General features: G+C 41.4%; 1 non-coding gene across 1 annotated transcript; it reads left to right on the plus strand.

The window, feature by feature from the left end:
* The first annotated feature begins 7,963 nt into the window (after positions 1 to 7,963).
* On the plus strand, positions 7,964 to 8,069 carry LOC145569726 (small nucleolar RNA R71). The gene has a single exon (XR_014096268.1). It is a non-coding gene; the product is annotated as a small nucleolar RNA R71 (small nucleolar RNA).
* The last annotated feature ends 9,549 nt before the right edge of the window (positions 8,070 to 17,618 follow it).

Below are 17,618 nucleotides of genomic sequence, written 5' to 3' on the forward strand. Positions count from 1 at the left end.
TTCTTGAATTGAATCTCGATTTCCATATGCTAGCAAAAATAGGCATCAAACTTCCTTGATTCTTGATCCAAACCAATGCATAAGTGTATATTAAGTCATGTACCTAGCAAAAGGCACACAAACATTTCCATGAGAGAAAATCTAATCTAAAAAGAAAAGAAAATGAAAGCAATAAACACCTCGGGTTACTTCCCGAGAAAGGCTTGTTTAACGTCCAAGCGAGACCGCTCTAGTAAATAATATTGCAACGAACGCAAGAGCTTATCAAATGCACTACTACACATTTCGTATGATAACAAGTAGGCAAATGACGGAAGGAGGACGTGCAACAAGATTATTGCTCGTAAGTGAGGAGGAAGATGCCAAAAGAAGGAAGAAAAATTAAAAGAAAATTCAAGAAAATAAGAAGAGAAAGAAGAAGAAAAATAAGGCAAACTCTCCTCAAAATATTTTTGGTGGCACAATCACCCATTTCCTCAACAATAGGAGGATGAGAAGGAAGAGTCTCATTAAAGAAGAGAGGATCCTCAATAGGCTTTAAGACAAAAGAGGGGAGGAACATGGGATAGTAGGGGATATGGTCGAATTTCCTTGAGAAAGGGACATGAGGAAGGAGAGGAGAAACAATGGTCTCACAAAGCCTCACATCACCAATGAGGGTATGAAAATCAATCATAGAATCCTCAAAAGAACACTCATGACTCGCATCTCTCTCGAACAAAAACTCTCCAATAGAAACAACCTCATCCTCCTCTCTATCACAACGATGAACAACAAATCCCTCAAGATCCTCAAAGCCTAGAGTCTCAAAACCATGCATGAAAGGATAAAGGTTTCTCTCAAACTCATCCCTTTCCCATGAAGCATTGCCAATGAACTCTGTTAAAAGGCTATAATGCTTTGTTACACCTTCAATGAACATACTAGCCATAACCTCAAAAGAACCCAAAGACTCATGGATAGAAGGGTCACAAACATGCAAGCTAGACTCATCAAGATGGGGAAGGGGGTTGGAATCCACAAAATCGACATTTTCTTCATTCACAACTCTTCCACCACCACTCAAGGGACTCTCAATCTCTCTTGATTGCTCAAACTCATCATCATCATCCTCATGAACTCCCTCATTCAAACATGAAGATGGCTTACTCATATCCTCACCATGGGAAGCTCTCAAAGGGGGTGAATAAGAGGAAGGATGGCATTTAAGCTCAAATGGGGAATGAAAAGGATCAAAATCCTCAAAAATCCTCTCATTACAAGAAAATCTCTCCTCGCCTTCACACCCTTGGCCCACATCATTCTCAAAAACACTCTCACACTCCAAATGAGGTGCCTATTGCTATGTGATAAGCCTATCGCGCTGCGATAGACTCCTCGCAGCGCGATGGTGCAGCTACGATACAACAGCTGTACGGAGTCCTTCCCCTAATATAATTAGATGATTAGACTCCGTGTCCATCATTGATTTAAGATCCGTTTATCATTAAAATATTCATTTTATCCCAAATTAAATTCTTTATCTTTTCTAAAGAAAATATAATAGTATAATTATTAATCTTAATTCCATTAGAACTTAAAATAATCTTCTAGATTAGTATAGAAGATTAAAGTCAATCCTAATAACTTTAGGAGTAACAATTAATGGGCCCTCCATTTGATCATTGGGCTATATATAAAACCATTTTGGGCCTAATTTAGTATTTTGGCCATAACTTCCTCATTATTCATCGGAATTGGACTTATAATATATCGTTGGAAAGCTCTTTTTGAGCCCCATCCATCTACACTATTATTGGACCATATCATGGAACAAGCTAAATTTGACTGGACATTTTCCATAAATAAGGTACGAAAAGAAATAATTTTTATTAAAAACAGATGCATCACGAGACTCTTTCACATTTCATCTTGTTTGATAATCAATGACGTAAAAGATATTCATCACTGGATTTGGTTTTTGGGGAGACACAATTAGGTGTCTATTGAAGCCCCCTTTTTGACTGAGTTTGGAGAAATGTAAGTTTCGAAAACAAAAGTCAAAGTAGCGATAGGGATGAAGAATGATTCAGAACGTTCAGCGATCCTAAATCATTCTTGTAATGCTAATATCTGAATCTAGCGTTAGTTAAAACGGATAAAAGAGTTAGAAACGTGTATCTTGCACCGTCGAGTACGCGTCTCTAGGGTAACCGATTTATTGCTGCATTCATGACGACCTTCCTCAAGCTAGGGGATATCGCCTGAAAACTGCTCCGCTTTTAGCTGTCTTCATTTTTTTTCGCTGTGATAGTCCTTGGCAAGCTAGGGAACACCATCGAAGATTGCTCCACTTATAGCGATCTTTTGCTGTTTTGTGACCATCTTCCGCAAGCTAGGGAACATAGCCAGAGATAACTTTGCTTGTAGCCATCTCCCTTTTTCGTGACTAATCTCCACAGGCTAGGGAACATTGTTGAAGATGACTTTCTTGTAGTCATCTTCAGTTGCTTATGACAACCCTCCACATCCTAGGAAACGTCGTTGAAGGTGACTCTTCTTGTAGTCATCTTCAGTTGTTTGTGACAACCATCCTCCACATCCGAGGAAACGTTGCCAAAGACCTCGATACCTTGTGATCCTTAGTTTTCTGTTGCTTCGTTTTGTCGAATGCGTACTTCGGTGGTGGTGACAAGCCTCTTTTTCTTTAGGAACAGTTGTCACACACAACTCTTGAAGGATAAGCGACAATCCGGTTTAGAAAAAGTTGTCAATGCCGCGTAACAATCCATCCTAGGAAATGTTGCTACGATGAAACAACAATCCGTATCCCGGTAAATTTGCCAAAATCAAATTTGGGAAAAAGTTGCCAATGTTGCATAACAATCTGTCATAAGAACTTTGCTACAATCCACAATCTAAGCCTTGGAACATAACTCTTGAAAGCAATCCGCCTTGGAAATTTGCCAATGGTATGCGACAATCTTTTTAGGAGAATATTGCAACAATCATATTGACAATCTGCGTCTAGGAACATTTGGAAAAAAGAGTCGATCGACAATCCACTTCGGGAAAATTTGCCACTACTGAGATGAATGACAATCCACGCTTGAGGAACCTTTGCCGAAATATTAAGTTGAATAAAGACCTACGACAATCCTTTGGGAAATTTTTCCATAGGGAACTTGGTGTATGGCAATCCAATCTCAGAAAAATTGCCAAGGATTTGATGACAATCCGAACATTGGAAAAATTTGCCAAATGGAGAAGGAGGACGACAATCCATGCTTGGAAACATTGCCAGTTTGAGATGACAATCCAATCTTAGAAAAATTGTCGAAGATTTGATGAATGTATGACAATCCGATCTTGGAAAAACTTGCCAAATAGAGAAGGAGCAGGACAATTCACGCTTGGAAGCATTGTCAAAGGCGACAATCAAATCTTGGAAAAATTGCCGTTTGATGAAGATGCTCGACAATCCACTCTTGGAAACATTGTCAGTTAGAGATGACAATCCAATCTTGGAAAAATTGTCGTTTCGAAGAATATGTTCTTAAGCCTTGTAAAAGAGATTAAATTTTGCCAAAGGACCTTGACAGTTGATTTTCTTAAGGTTGACACAAGGTTTGGTGTTACTTAACTCATTGTGTAAGACTTTACATTTCTACTTGACTCGATGTGTAACTCGGCGTACTCAAATTGACTCGATGTGATAGCCCGACATGACTCAAAGTCTATATGACTCATGTTCGTAAACTTAACTCGATTTGATGACATGACATGACTCAATGTGTACATGACTCGTGTGTGCATGGTATTGTGATTGTGCCGTGTGACTCAAAAATGCTGAAAAACAAAAATATTCTGTCATTTTGGTGGAGGGTACTGACTTTCTTCCGAAAAAGAATGACGTGAAAAGAAAAAGTGAAGTTTTTGAGTCTTTGATGGTGCATGTTGAATTAGCTTAGTCAATGTATGAGTCGATGTTGTATCTCATGGTGCAAGAATTATAGCATCCTAGGCTATCTCAGTTGATGACTCCATGATGAAAGTATTTGGATAACTTAGGCACGAAGGCTAAGTACTTCATACATTGTGATGTAATGATGATTATGATAGTGACTGACCTTGATATGACAAGGCATGCTTCAACATTGTGTTAAGATTTCATGGCCAAAAGGTTAATAAAGAAAAGATTATTTGGTCAAGTATTTGTGATGTGTGTGAAAGTGACACTAAAGTTTGGCCGCAAAGGCTAAGTGTGGAATATATTTTGAGAAGAGTCAAATAATGGTGACTCTTAGGCTGGGTAGGCTAATGATGTATGGATCGAACACCCAAATCTAGCTCTAAATAGATAGGGATGTGCATTGGAGATCCTTTTTTATGATCATGTATGAATGAAAATATGAATGTAAATGCATTATAGCCTAATGTGAGGTTGCCTATGTATACCTTAGGAATCAAGCCGAACGTAGCTCTAGCCGAACATCGCACAAGTGTGTGTATACCTCAAAGAGGTCTTTCAAGGGTTGTAACGTGGTTAGGCTAAAGGTTAAATAAAAAGGAGATAAAGTCTCAAAACCCTATATAACCCCCAAGGTGTGCAACCTTGCTTTTGAACCTTTGTATTTGTATGCTTGAGGTTTTTCACTTTTGAACTCTCTTTTATGTATATTTTTGCTCTCTCTTTTTTTTTTTTTTTTCTTTTGCATTTTTTTTATTTTAATAAGTGTGGGCAATCCCGATCATGCGGTCTGTCACTCACTTGGCATTCATGTTTCTCTGGTACGGTACCGAACACTCGATAAAAGACATAATCTGAGACTTGTTCTTATCAAAAATATGATTATATCAAAGACATTGGAAAACTTGCCCTTTTGCACACTTTAATTTTTTTTTTTTTGCTATTTTTTTTTTTGAAATCACTCGAGCTTTTATTTGTAAATTGCATAAGTTGCACACCATCCCGTCCCAAGGTTAGGTAGATGTGGATTGGAAAAAGAAAGTTATATCATTAGACGAGGCTCAAAGTGTTTTGCCAAGAAAGGATTGTATTTTTGAAAGGTGAAAGTGATAGATATGGCTACAAGGAGTTCCTCGAATCATTAGTATACCTTATGCTTAGTCCGGTAATATTTTTTTTATGATGCAATGCAATGATCATATGCAAGAAAAGAAATGTTCATTTTATTAAAGGAAAAAGAAAAACCTATGGAATAAATCTAAGGAAGACAAAAGGTGCCTATGCTAGACTTATCGGGGAAGGGGAAATCAAAAAGAAGAAAAGAATTCACGAAATCTTGTCATTGAAGCTTGTCTTGTATCTTTTACTTTATCATAACTCGATCTTCTTGCCAGCTAGAGGCAACGGAATCTTGTTTTCATCTATGAAATCTTGAATGAGATTTTGAAATCTGTAACATTCATCTGTGGTATGACCATTTCCTCGATGGTACTTGCAATAAGAGTTAGGATTCCATCTCGAAGATTGCTTTTCTGGCGTGGGATCTTCAGTAGGGAAAATAGGTTTGATTAATCCTCGATCATAGAGACGATGAAAAGCAATATCATAGGTCATTTCAATGGGTGTGAATTCTCTTTTAGGTTTCTTTTTAGGTCCTTGATTATCCATGGCTAAGACATTGTTAAGGTCAAAGGTACTAACATTGTTACTAGAATAGGTGTTTTTGGAAGAAGGATTGTCGTTCTTCTTTCCTTTCCAGCCACTGTTGTTACTATTGTTAGTAGCTTTTTGTTTTGCAAGGTCATCTTAAATGTCAATGGCTATGTTATAGACGACCTTGAAAGTATTCAGGTAGTGTTGGTATTTTAAATTCTTTGAATACTTCTCTTGAAGGTTCTTGATGAACATCCTTACGGACTCTTTTTCAGTAGGAACCTCTACCATATTAGGGGAAGTTCCCCTCCACTTGTTGAAGAAAGAGGTAAATCCTTCGTTTTCCTTTTGTTTCAACATCTCAAGTTGTCTATGGTCTGTTTCAACTTGAATGTTGCATTTGTACCTATCAATGAAAGCGTTTGTAATGGTTTCCCAAGAGGCAACTTTCTCTTTATCTAAGGAGAAAAACCATTGTTGACAAACGGTTTCAAGGGATAGTGAGAATAGCAAAGGAAATTCCTACTTATCAAATGCCTTAATGTTCATTATAGTCTTGAAAGCTCTTAAATGAAAATAAGGATTGTCGGCAGGCTTGAATTTAGGGATGTCATTGGCATTGAACTTCTACGGAAGAAGTTTCTTGTCCACTAAGATCCCTTGCGAGCTAATTCCTTGATACTTATAATCGTTTGAAACTTTTATAAGGCTCTCTTCTATGTGCTCAAGCCGTCGTTGCTTGCTAGAATCGTTAACTTGAAGAACGAGGGCCTTCAACATCTCAGTTAGGTTATTCATGTTTTGCTTCAACTCATCAACTTCTTGTTGGAAAGGATGGCACTACAATTTGCGGTTATGTTCACCGTTTCACACTCCCTTCTCCCACTCAAGAGGTCTTTCAAGAACTTGGAATAGTGGGGCATTTTTTTATAGCATCAACAAAAGGAAGAGAAACATGCAAATTTTTATCACATCCAAAAACGTCCCAAATTGGGCATCAAGTTTAACTCTCACAAATAGTTGTGGAAAGGGTAGCTTTTCCTCTCTAGGTTGGCGATTTAGGGGCAAGGGGGTAACTTCCTTCTCCTTTGGCACCTCAACATCCTTTTTTTTCTCAACACTCAATGGCTCATTGGCTCTCTCACCCTCATTCTCTAGCTCCACTTCTTCTTGAGGCTCTTCCTCCACTACAGGGTTACTCCCTACTACCTTCCCACTCCTAGTTGTCACGGCATACAAAGGTTTTGGGTTGACTCCTTGACTTGGAATGGTGGAAGAAGAAGAAGAAGGGGATGAATTAGAAGCAAGTTGAGCTATTTGAGTTTCAAGTATTTTCATATGAGCATTGCTTCTTTTTTTATCCTCTTCTTATCTCCTTTGTTACTCTTCATGCCTCCTTTGATCCTCTTCACGCAATTTTAATAAGGCATCTAGTTTAGCCATCACGGGATCATTTGGAGGAGCTTCAAGTTGAAGAGGTTGTTGAGGTGGGGGAAGTTGGGGTTGATGGAAACCCGGAGGCCTATTAGTTTGGGCATAGTTAGAGACATATTGACCCCTATTGCCTCCGGTGCCTTGGTTAGGAACATTACTTTGTTGATTGTTTCCCATGTTATTTTGATCACCAAAATTTTGATTTTGATGGTCATAGTATCAAGAGTTAGGTTGTTGGTTTTGATTATCATACCCTCTTTGGTTAGAGTAGCCTCTTCCATTGAAATTGGAAGGCCTCCCCCACCATGATATTGGTTATCATAACCACCACCACTTTGGTTCCAACCACGTTTTCCACTTTTATTCCAATTCCCCATTTGATTGGAATTTGGCCTCATGTTCCCCATATTCCCCATTAGAGGAGCAAAATTCATAGCATTAACATCTTCCACATTATCATCAAGTTCTTGGGGAGGGGGTTGGACTTCACAACAATATACACATTGAGAGGTATCATGATCATAGCTTTCACAATTAGCACAAAACATACATCCATGAGGCATTGAATTTTAAGAAGAAGAAGAAGGGGTGTTCATACCATTGCCTCCCTTGGTTAGAAGAGAGGTGTTCCTTTGAGGATTGGATCTCTCTTTCATTAGCTCATCCATTTACTTGGTCATCTTGGACATTTGGGTGGAGAGGTTGTTGATTGCGTTAGCTTTCTCTAAAGCATAAACACCCTTGCTAGATGTAGCATCCCTATCTCCTTCATACCAATCTTCATAATGCTTTGTGGCCTCCTCTATGATTTGTTCCACCTCATCTTCTCCTTTGTTCATGATTGGGCCACCGGCTCCGGCATCTAAGCTTGTTCTTCCTTGAGGTGAGAGACCACCATAGAATGTGTGAATGAGTTGATACTAAGGTATTCCATGATGTGGACATTGGCATTGGAGTTCTTTGTATCGTTCCCAGGCCGCACTTAGGAACTCTCCACTCTTTTGGCGGAAGCCTTGAATCAAAGATCGAGGTTTGGCGATTTTTCTATGATTATAGAACCTTCTCAAGCATGCCGTGGTAACTTGTTCCCAAGTTGAGAGAGAGTTTGGGGGCATCTCCTTCTCTGGCCATTCTAAACGTTTCCCAATTAAAGAGAACGGGAACGTCTTGAGTCGAATGTATTCTTGAGTCACCCCATTGGCTTTTATTGTATCACAATACTTCTCGAATTCTTTTAGGCGTTCATGAGGGCTCTCATACTTCCCACCCGAAAATTGTTTCCGTTCTATCAAGGCAATCAAATTAGGCTTGATTTCGAAATTATTGGCTTGAGTTGGGAGCTTGGATTCCACTTTGCGCTCTAAAGGCTTCGGGAGCCCCAAGACGACTCAAAGGCGTATTCTCTCCCATTTTGGGTGGTTTCAAACTCTCAAAGTCAAAGGTAGAAAAAGGATTGATTTTCGAACTTGGTGAGCAACTAGGACTACCTACGTCTTCACTTGAGGGTGAAGAAGGCGGAGTATCTTCTTCTTTGTACACTCCCTCTCTTTTAGGGGTATGGGAGTTTCTACTCCTTGCTCTTGCACTAGCAAATAAAAGGTGAGATAGTCCCAATAAAGCAATGAAATAACAATGGAAACCGTTTCCCCAACAACGGCGCCAATTAGACAAAGGGAAATAAACACGTCATCAAATGCCTATCCCTAAATCAAATAAAATTTATAAAACCTAAACAAACCTGATACAAGTATAAGGTAAGCAAAGGGTCGAACCGCAGGGAGAAGTTAAACACCGTAATCACTACTAATCAATTAAGCTATCTCGGAACAAGGAGTGGAATTATCTAAGAGATTAAACTAAGAGCAAATTGAATTAAAGACAATATAACGAAAACACCAAGGGGAATGGGTAGATTTAGGCTTCACTTGAACACGCAATAGCATAGAAACAAATCGATAATGAACTAAACATGCATGAATATCGATATAAAAAGTCCAATCTAGCCACCTTCCGGAGTTAATTGGCTTCTCCTAACATAGCCTCTATGCTTCCACATTAGAACCATATATTGGAAGGTAAAATCAAGTAACCATCGATACAAATGAACTTAGCTAAATCAACTTTCGTTTCATGTAGAGATTCACCTTTAATCAACTAACAACATGCACTTTGCAAGAAGATAAAAGAACAATCAAGCACGTAAAGACTTTAATCACAATCAACTTGAATCCCAACACTATAAGCATAAACAACTCCAACAACATCATCCCCACACCCTTGGCTAAGTAACTACTCACTATCCATGGCAATCATCAAGTCAATCATGATATTAACAAGCAAAAGCATGATTAATGAGTAATTAACAAAACAAAAGCAATTTAACACAAAATTAAATAGCAAAGTAAAAAGAAAAGAGTAAGGAAATGCTCATTCATTGAACTTGAAGTTCTACAAAGAGGTTGATTAAGCTTCTTCTTCAAATTCCAAGCTCAACAATGGAGTAATCCACATTTTCTCTCTCTAAAATGCCAAAACTAATGGTGTTTTCTCTCTCTAGATTAAGCTAAAGATCAAAAAATTAAACTAAGTTAATCTCATTCTTAAAACGTTGAAAAAGGGGGCTTATATAGCCCGTACAAAATTGGTTGAAATAGGGAAAAAGTTCAACCGAACTCTGAGTAGGTTCGGTCGGACATCTAGGTATGTTCGCCCGAACCAAGGGTAGGTTCAGTCGAACCTCCCTGCTCCTAGTTCGGTCGAACTTCAAGGGTTCGACCTCTCCTGCAAAAAATGCTGAAAGATGATATGTCTCTGCCTCCAATATTCGGTCGGACACTTGATTAGGTTCGGTCACACCTCAGTTTGACCGAACCTCTGAAAGGTTCGACCACACCTCTTCTTGAATTTGCTTCCCTTTTCTCCCTTCAACCTAAAACCTTCTCCTCTTTGAAGACCCCAGTTCCTACAAGACACAGACAAATAAAAGAAAGGAGAATTAAAGGTAAGATAAAGGGGGGCAAACAAGCTACAAGTATGGGGAAAACTCATTAGAATGAACTCTTAATAGTGGCATAAATGCCGCTAATCAGCACTATCTCATTCGCAACCCAGGCGGGTAGAGAGCGTGGCACACATTGACCACCCTCCCTCAATATCAAATGACCTTGGACAAGGTGTCCAAATATGACGGCTCGAAAAATCGTTTCTATTTGCTTTCTGCCCCCACCCGTCATGAAAACCGGGAGTTCCGCCGGTATGATAAAAAGCTCGAACTTTTGGGTCGCAAATGCGCCCTTCCCCGGATCCTAGGGGATGATTATGACAAATTATGGAAACCAAGTTCTTTGAGCTCTCTCTCAACCAGGGAGGTAATAAAGGTTCCCAATAACTGGACTCCCACGAGCGCATGGTGTAGAGACGAGGCGTTCTTGTCCGCCTGCGGGTTAAGCACGATGTTTTCAAAGTGTATGTTTTCTTCACATCCGGCGAAATGCCGTTTGTACTATTTGTTTTGTTAACCAACTGTGATTTTGTTCTCAAGTGTTTTCTTAATATTTTTGCAGAAGAAGCTTTAAAAATGGTCGCAGACGACAAAACCCTCAAACGTGAAGGAATTATGTTTTCGATAAGTGCAATTACTAGATATATCAAGGATCACTATTATGGAGATAATAAGTTCATTCTTTTGGGTCGTCATTATCTGTTCCTAGACTATGATCAATGATCTTTGGCTAGTCAAATAGCCCAAAGCTCACTAGAATGGATCCTATGAGGTCACACACAAGGGTATTGGGTTAAGCAAGTTAGAGGCCCATTAATGAGTCTCATGAGCAATTAACTAATCATGAAATGGATTGGGCTAACATAGTTAGATTGGAATTAGGTTTTGGGCTTTTGACATGGGCTCTTATTTAGAGATGAGATCTATAAATAAGATCCATTCCTAGGGTTGCAAGCAAGCAGTCATAATTCACACACAGTGTATCTTGACATCAAGGCAACCACACCCAAAAACCCTAATTCCTCTCTCTATCTCACGGCTATCTCTCTCCTCCCCTCGTCCTTACGGCCGGCCACCCCTGGTGGCACGTGTGGTGGTTCGTGGTTGGTTCGTTGCTCGTTCTTATCCTTAGAAAGTCAATTGAAGGGTTAAATTGTAACTAACTAGCATTAGTGGAGGTCTTAATCCGTGCCCGTGGACCAAGTAGAGGAATCACGTTTGAGGTTCTTTATCTCCCCTGTTCTTGTTCGACCACACGTGAAATCATGCTACAAAGGTATTAATTCTAATTCTTTATGTGTTATACTAGGTATTGTTGGTTGTATGGTTGACACATCTTTACGTGCAGGGTGCAGAGGCTCCTAGGTCCTTCACCAAGAACCTCTTCAAGCGGGGATGGGATGACACCACCTCCACTCCCACCAAGCCTACAAAGTTTTCCAAGGTAGCTTCAGGTAAGACGGGCCCAGAAGGCTCTTTTTTGGGAAGCACCGCCTGCGCATCGGGGGAAGGAACGATACCGTTGGAGGCTTCGGAGTGGGCTTCGACATGGTCCCATCCGGCCTCTCTGCACCTGTGGGTGGTGCAAACCCACAGGCTTCTGAAGGTACATACAATCCTTTCGAATCTCCGCCTGAGCTGGGATGGCCCTTGCGAGTGAAATCTCACTCTCAACATACCTCTTCCTCAAATAGCCGGATTTAAGTTGGTGCCGCCTATATAGCTCACTCACCCCCTTTCACATATGGTGCAGATCAATCCCCCTGATGGCCGGACATGTAGGCGCACGCAAAGTCCATGCTAGCGGCCGTCCCCAAGAAGGAGAAGGATGTCATCCCGGGCATTGAGACGTTCAATGTTGAACGGATCACTGCACTCCTGTCTGAGGTACAACTGATTCCTCCTTTTGTGGAAACAGGTAAAATATATCCCGCATGATTCACATCGTTTGTGTCTGCAGGCTATGCTCAGGGTTGATGGACTCAAGCGGCCATACGCCCGGAAGAGAGAGGAGGTAAAGAGAGCCATTAGATCAGCTAGGGATTCTCAAGATGTTGCTGAATATCAATGTACAATTAATAAATTGAAACTAAAGTCGAATTGATGCAATAGGCGGATCAGATCAGAGGTTTTACTGCAACCTTGAATGAGGCTAAGGAGAAGGTCAATACGGCTGAGACCAACCTCAAGAAGGCGCAGGACGATCTTAAAGCCTTGTAGGGTGTTGCCTAGGAGAATATTGGTCTCAAGGCGGAGGTGGAGCGCCAGAAAAAGGATGCGGAGCAGGTTCAAATGAACATCAAAGAAACAATTGAGGCGGAGCAAGACCGCCTGATTGCTGAGAATGAAGAGGACTCCGACACCCGGATGAAGATTTCCTGGAATGCGCTCTACCCAAAAAAGGATTATGGCATTTGAGCTCTGGCTTTCCAATACGTTGAGGACATAGTGTATAGGAGAGAGAAAGGAGAGTCAGAGCCCGAGTCCTTTGAAGCCTGGGCAAAGGAGCTTCCCCCGGAAGGAGAAGCAATTGATCTCTAATCTGATGGGGAGGATTCTAAGAAGGAGAACCAGGCGGCCCAGCATCAGCCTTAACTTTCAACGGTAGTACGCCAACTTTTAGTTTTTTCCGGTCTGCGTGCCGAGTATCTGTGTACTTTTACCGACTAAAGAGTCGGGTAATAATGTTATTTTCTCTTTTGTCTCGGATGTTTATCCGGTTAACACTACTATCCGATTTTTACCGGTTTGAATGAAATTTGCCGAGTGAGTCGGCTTGATTAATTTGATTATCTTGTCTGCAATTTTTATTTTTTATTTTTTCCTAACTTTTTGCAGCATGTGGCAATTTAAATAGTATACCGACTACTCTTGCCCTTGGTGGCTGTGTGGTTGGTTTTATTACTTCTTTGATTGATTGACTTTGGAAGGTTTGATACTTTAAAGAGTATGGAATGTTCCTAAGTCAATCAATCACAGCAGTGATTGCCCTAAACCAAGTACACAGCCATCCACAGAATCAATAAGTAGCCGTTTTACCCAACCGGGGAGTAGGCTGGATCAAAGCCTTATTCTCCCTTTTGTGGTATTCATATTTCATCTCTTAGTGAACCAGGCGGGAACCTGCCGCCTGGCCCTTAATGGAACTAGAAACATATTGTCCGTCTGCTTGATGGTCCCTAAACAACTTTAAGGTCGTCTAGGGTGCCTGCAATCCATTGCACCTGGTTCGTCTGCCTCATTGGGGTAACTGGTACAATTTTGTTGAATAACCTAACAGAGAACTTTAGTTATTAACTGGCTAATGTCTTTTGACATCCGGTCGCTACACTTAACCGTTCTATTAGACTATTTTGGTCAAACAACTATTAGTTAACCAATTAGGTCGTTCAATCTTTGCCTGTGCTGGTAAAGCTAATGATAGAATGCCCTATGTGACAATAACACCCGAGGGGCGTCGCCGGACGCCACACTCATATGGGAGCAGACGAATTTATAAAATAAGCTTGCATCCGGCCATTGGCCACAATTTAAATATCAAGTTAGCCGCTAAGTTTATATCCTAGCTTATTTATTCAATAGACCATTAGTGATTTCCGCAGTCGGTAGTAGATTGTTGCGCATGTATATATACAAAGCAATTAAGTCAAATTGGAAACAAAAAGCAACTTTTCATTGATGGGCTTTTTATTTACAAAAATTTACAAGTCTAAGAAGTAGTACTTTTTCAAGTTGTCTACATTCCAAGTTCTAGGCAGCCGCCTGCCGTCTAGGGTTTCCAACCGGTAGGTGCCATTTCTTACTTCTTCATAGATCTGGTAAGGGCCTTCCCAATTAGGAGTTAGCTTTCTTTGTTCATTGGCCCTACCGGTTGCCTCCATCTTACGTAAAACAAAGTCCCCAACCTTTAAGGTCCATTTGTAAACTCTTTTGTTATAGGCATGAGTCATACGCAGACGAAAAATCTCATGACGCAAGCCGGCATTTGCCCCTGTGCTCCGGGAGTGAGTCCAATGCTAGCCACATGGCCTCTCAATTTGCCTCTTCATCGTATAGCATGACTCGTAGAGTCGGCTCATAATGCTCGATGGGCAAGACGGCTTCAGCATCGTAAACCATGAGAAATGGTATTTCACCGGTTGCCCCCCTTTTCAGTTATCCAGATGGCCCATAGGACATGAATTAACTCTTCGGCCCATAAACCACCGGCTATTTCAATTTTCTTTTTGATACCGTCTGAGATGAGTTTGTTGAAGGCTTCAACTTGGCCGTTTGCTTGGGGTCGGCCGACTGATGCAAAACAATGTGAGATCCCTTGATCTCCTAACAAAGTTTTAAGCTGAGGCGTCTGGAATTGAGGTCCATTATCAAACACCATAGACATGGGTACCCCAAACAGGGTGATAATGTTCTTCCAGATAAAGGAGATGACATCATTTGTCTTCATGTCAATCACCGCCTGTATCTTCTCGGGGTGAGCCTCTATCCCTCTCTGATCAATCAGGAATCCGAGAAACTTCCCAAACTCAACACCAAAAACACATTTTTTGGGATTTAACATGACATTATGCCGCTTGAATGTGATGAAGGTTTCTCGGTGATCAGCAAGGTGATCCGCCTGTAGTTTGGATTTGACTATCATGTCATCAATGTATGCCTCTACATTCCTCCCAATCTAATTAATGAAGACTGTATTTATCATCCGTTGGAAAGTAGATGACGCATTCTTCAAGCCAAACGGCATCACAGTATAATAGAATAACTCCTGATCAGTGACGAAGGCCCTCTTCTCTTAATCTTTTTTCCATAGGGGTATCTGATAGAAGCCGGATTAGGCATCCATAAAACTCATCAAGGCATGCCCGGCTGTAGAGTTGATAAGGTTGTCGATCTTTAGAAGCGGGTAATTGTCCTTTGGACATGCCTTGTTCAAGTCAGTGTAATCAACACACATGCGCTAAGTACCATTCAGCTTCTTTACAAGCACCACGTTCGCAACCCAATCAGGGAAGTTACATGGTTGAATGAACCCGGCGTCTAACACTTTTTTGACCTCGGAAGTTGCCGCCTGACTTCTTTCCTCGCCGTGGTTTCTTTTCTTTTGCCGAATGGGCTTCTTTTTTGGGTCCACGGCGAGTTTGTGGACAGCAAGATCCGGGCTGATGCCTGGCATCTCTTCCACTTCAAAGGCAAAGATGTCTTTGAATTCTTTCAACATGAGGTGCAAGTCAGCACCCAACCTTTCAAAGGCAGCCGTCCCTACCTTAACTATTCGCTCTAGACGGCTGTCATCCAGAGGAATATCCATGTGCTCACTAGTCAGTTGGGGACGGAGATTATCTGACCATTCCTCGGTCAGTGATTGCTATTTCTTCTCCTTCACCTCCACCAGCTGATCAATTTTTCTTTTCTTTGCTGCAGCTGGAGGGGGTGAATCAGGATCCTTGAAATCGTCAAGGTCTATTGGCTCCTTCTGCTGTCCGGCTGCACCAGCCGTCGGCTTGACGTCTGAGAGATAACACTCCCTTGCCGTCTTCTGATCCCCGTTGAGGGAGCCAACGGAGCCATCATCCCTTTCGTTCTTGAGAAGCATGTGAGCTGGGATGATGATGGCCTTGCATTCGTTATAGTGGGTCGGCCAAGAACCGAACGATCAAATCTTGCCCTTTTCTCTTCTCCCACAACCGAACGGGTATATCGATTTGTCCGACTGGGTGCACGACTCCTCTGCCAAAGACACCTAATAGATGGGAGACGTTGTGAAGATTGTCCAGCTTGTAATTAAGATTGGACAGACACTTGTAGCTAATGAGATCAGAGGAGCTACCCGTGTCTATTAGGATTCGGCCAACCAGCTGGTTGGCGACCATGCATTCAATGACGACTGGGTCGTCATGCGGTTGGCGAACTTTGCCTCAATCCTTCTCAGTGATGAGGACGTTTGGGAATGTTCCACTGGAGGACGCCTGTCCATCATTAATTGAATGGATCATCCTCTTCGGATGATCCTTGGTGCCCCGAATGGTTTATCCACCGCATGCAAATCCGCCTGCTATAGTGTAGACCGGATCCTTATCAGTATCCGAGCTACTAGTAGGCTAGACATTTTTTGACGACTGCCCCTGATTCGTCTTAGAAGTCGCTTTGGACTTCAGGACATAGGACTTCAGGATGCCCTTGTCAGCCAGACGGTCCAACGTCCGCTTGAGACTATAGCAGTCGTTGGTGTCATGGCCCACTTCCTCATGGAAGTGGCAAAATTTATTCTTGTTCCGTGACTGAACAGAACTCTTCATAGGATTCGGCTTCTCAATGGTCAGCCGGTCCTTCACCTCTATAAAGATGGTGTAACAGTCTTTATTAAATTCATACCGTGAGACATACGGTTTGAATTCTTTCTTTTTCTTTTTGGATAGCTGATCAGGTTCCTCAACCGCCCAAACTTCTTTTCTCTTTTTGCTCACTTTAGCTTTCTGAGCCGACTGAGCAGACCGACTCTCTTTTTACTTGTCGGACTTCTTGGAATCCGATTGATGGCTAGACGAGCAGAGGTCGGTGGCTTGAATAAAGCTCTGAGTTGTCAAAGTGGCTCACACGATGCTCATGAGGTATATTCATCTGTTTTCTCATGTTTACCTTTTCTTGCATCACTGATATCTTTTCATTTGGTGTCTTTTAGGAGCGACGGAGGTCTCGCTCGCGCTCAAGGCATAGAGGCTCGGACGAGGGGGAGCCTAGTCACCGCAGACGATCCCCTAAGGTTCGTCGACATTCTCAGACGCAGCGGCAGCAGCTTCAGACTTCTCAGCCATTTCAAGGGCTTCAGACTCGGTGGCCGCAATCTCAGTTTTCTCATCCGTTTCAGGAGACTTAGTAGCGGCAAACTCGGCCTTCACAGCCAGAGTTTAGGCCGGTCATTACTCCTATGGACCAGGGCTTATTTTCAGTTCCATTGTTTGGGACGATGCCTCCACCGACGATTCCTACATCTTGGAGTCAACCTACGCAGTTTACCAGCTGGACAGGATCATCTTTGAGTACGTCTTCTGCTGGAGTTGTTGGTACTAGTAAGGGCGCTACTCCTTGCACTCGGATGATGCAGAGTCTTTTTTAACCTCCATTCCCTTACTCGCGGTCTCATCGTGACACTGATCCCAGTTCTGGATCTGAGCAGTTTTGACCGAGGGTTTTCATTATGTACTTGGTTGATGACACTTGACGCTATTTATGTACATTGACTCACTTTGTAAATTTTATTCACAATTTATGTATTTGACATTATTTACTCAATTAGTGTGCATGTTAGTGTGTGCTATAGACTGACCGTGTGTGATTGTGTATTTATTAATGACGCGAAAAAAACGTTATTTTTCGTAAGTGGAGGGTACCGACCTTCCCCAAAAGAAAATAAAAATAAAAAGAAAATAAAAATGGGACTAGTTTTACAACTTTCCCAAAATAAAAAGAAAATAACAATAAAAACAAGACATGTTTTACAACTTCCCCAATAAAAAGAAAATAAATTAAAAAAATAAAAATAAAATAAAGGAGAATTGAAGGAATAAAACTCTCGAAAAACGC

Source organism: Chenopodium album, chromosome 11 (assembly GCF_948465745.1).
Source record: "Chenopodium album chromosome 11, dcCheAlbu1.1, whole genome shotgun sequence".
Lineage (NCBI taxonomy): Eukaryota > Viridiplantae > Streptophyta > Magnoliopsida > Caryophyllales > Amaranthaceae > Chenopodium > Chenopodium album.